The sequence below is a fragment of the Perissodus microlepis genome, chromosome 2 (assembly GCF_051167445.1).
Source record: "Perissodus microlepis isolate ML-2025 ecotype Zambia chromosome 2, ASM5116744v1, whole genome shotgun sequence".
Classification (NCBI taxonomy): Eukaryota; Metazoa; Chordata; class Actinopteri; order Cichliformes; family Cichlidae; genus Perissodus; species Perissodus microlepis.
The window spans coordinates 20,669,013-20,671,842 of NC_140462.1; the positions used below are offsets into that span (position 1 = coordinate 20,669,013).

General features: G+C 36.6%; 1 pseudogene; it reads left to right on the top strand.

The window, feature by feature from the left end:
- The first annotated feature begins 454 nt into the window (after positions 1 to 454).
- On the top strand, positions 455 to 2,329 carry LOC146392716 (uncharacterized; annotated as a pseudogene).
- The last annotated feature ends 501 nt before the right edge of the window (positions 2,330 to 2,830 follow it).

The following is a 2,830-nucleotide window of genomic DNA, read 5'->3' on the forward strand; positions in this document are numbered from 1 at the left end:
TATATTGGTTTCCCTGGTACAAATAAATAATTGAAATGGGTATATATTTGTTTTTTGTTAAGTTGCCTAATAATTATGCACAGTAATAGTCACCTGCACACACAGATATCCCCCTAAAATAGCTAAAACTAAAAACAAACTAAAAACTACTTCCAAAAACATTCAGCTTTGATATTGATGAGTTTTTTGGGTTCATTGAGAACATGGTTGTTGTTCAATAATAAAATTATTCCTCAAAAATACAACTTGCCTAATAATTCTGCACTCCCTGTATATCCGTTGAGGCTGCGTACTTTAAGGCTGCAGACCCTGAATTGGGAAACAGTCCCTGTCTGTCAACGCTGGCAGGAGGAGTGTTAACAACCCTGAAGGAGAGCATCCCTACTCAAACATAAAAAGAGCCAGAAGAGCTGAGGTGAACTACCTCCCAAACTTTCCAAGAGGAGAAGATCAGGTCAGTTTGGAGGATATGAGAGTCCAGATAAAAAATGAGGTTGAGAAGACTGAGCCCAACAAAGTAATGATTGAAAACTGATGCAGACTACCTTTGCACTTCGTCGCCATGAAATTGTTCAAGACAACCCAATGGTAAAGAACTTCTTAGAGAAATGGCCTGCTCTGCGATTTGACTCTCAGGTATCTGTGCTTTGATTTTTTTTCTAATAAGTTTAACATGAAACAATGCAAGTTCAGCAGATCTCTTCAGATTCAGATAATAAATAAATAACAAATAAATAAATAATAGATAACAAACAAAAATATATTTCAGCTTTGTGATACACTTGTGCTTGTGGTTCGGGTCCAATTTAAAAAAAAAAAAATACTTAATAGGACATCTATAAAACAAGGTTAGACAGAAGTTGGGCAATTCCTCTTTAATGATAAGATGTAAATTTGGTCAGTAATTTGGCTTCATGTTGGATGTTTTTGTTCCTGCTTTATTTTAGATTTGTGCAGAGTTCCACCGAGTCACAAACATCAACCTGCGGAACCAGTTCTACGCTGAACTTGACAGACACACACCACGACTTATGGCTCTATACAGACAGAAGGCTGCACGGACTGGCAAGATATCGGAGGCTCTGCGAACCATCCTGAATCATTATGATCTTCAGGTGAATATTGATAATGATAAAATTAACACAAATTAAAAGTTTCACTGATAAAAACTCAATTTTTCTTTGCTTTGCTTTGTTCTATACAGATTACAGCTCTGATCTGGTATATTATTTTTAAAATACTGTGTAGGATTTTTGTCAAATGAGTAAGATACAGACTCTTTGTCATAAGAGACAGAAAGGTTGTGTCTTAAAAGAAATGTCTCCAAAATTATGTAGAGTCACATGCCATGCAGTTTCATAAACATGTATTCTCCCCAAAGAATGACACCTGAAAACTTTGTGTTCAATGAACTTTTCTTTTCCCTTTTTAGGAGGCGCCTGATGTCAACGTGAAACGCACTGCAGTGCTTCGTGCCCTTCCTGTATACCTGCGGGAGGAGCACCCAGAATTCTTTAAGACATGTAATGTAAGTGTATTTTTGCATCACTTAAATTCTGCCAGTGAGATAAAACACCATGGATTTTTTTAAAATACAATTTAATACCCTAGCAGCTACCAAATTGTACAAACAAAATACCCTCTCTTTAGAAAACCCTCACACACACACACAGGGTCAGGAGCAGGGCACAGGCGTATCACAGCACTTCGGCTACGCTGCAGGTGGCCCCAAAAACAAGGCTGAAGTCAAGATTTAGTTTCTTTTTGAGATAAAGTCATAAAATAAAAAATGACTTTTTTTTTTAGAAAAATAACAAACATACCAATTATGCAATGACAGAAGCTAATGCGTTAATGTACATTTTTCAAAAAAGTAGAGTACCCTAACCCGTTACAAAGTAACCCACTACACTGCTGAATTTTTTGCTAGATTACAGGTCTTGCTTGTCACATTCTCTCAAACCAACCTTACTTATTGATACTGTGTCTATTCCAGGCGGACACATTGGATGAGTCGACCCTCACTGACACTCCAGTTGCCCTTCTCACAGTGGTTACCGACGGCGCTTCCCAGACCAGTTCTGTCCATTTTACTTCCTCAAGCATGGCCGTTGTGGTGGAAGGCGACTTGGTGATGCGTGATATTCCCAGATTTGCAGATGCATTTGCCTTATTGTTTGGCTTGATCTATGCTCTGCATTTAGACTACCCCAGGAAGCTGGTTCACACATTTACCTTTGTCCAAAAAATCTTCATGGGGCTTGATGACGGCAAACCCCTGAAACCCTGCCTACATGCTCTTAAAAATGATTTGTTGCTGAAAGAGTAGTTCTGGAAGGAATATAAGGAAATGTTTGTTAGGACATGCACTCTGTTACTGAGCACTTTGTTTGAAGCACTTTATTTAAAGCACTTTAAGTTTACTACAGGCTTTGGGTGGATTTAACTCCATCAGTTTACCTAATTTTCCTATACTTGCCTGCCTGTCTGGTTATTTGGAAGATGATCATCTTTATTTGTACCCATTTTAAAAAATTGTTTTTCATTTCTTTTTCAAACAAAAGTGATTAGTATTTGACTTTTTATTTTGAATTTGTATGTATTTTGAGAAAGATGCAATTAGGACTGATGTTGTCCTTTGTGATTTTATAAAAAGATAAATGTTCTACACTGAATTTGTAATGCTCACTTTATGGTGCCCATGTCCATGTTAGTGGTTTTATAAAAACATTTGTGATGGTTTTACATTTCCATAAAAAAATGTTAAATAAACAAAATGTAAAGTAAATGAATTTCTCTAATTTTTTTTTACTAGTCTAAACTCAAACAT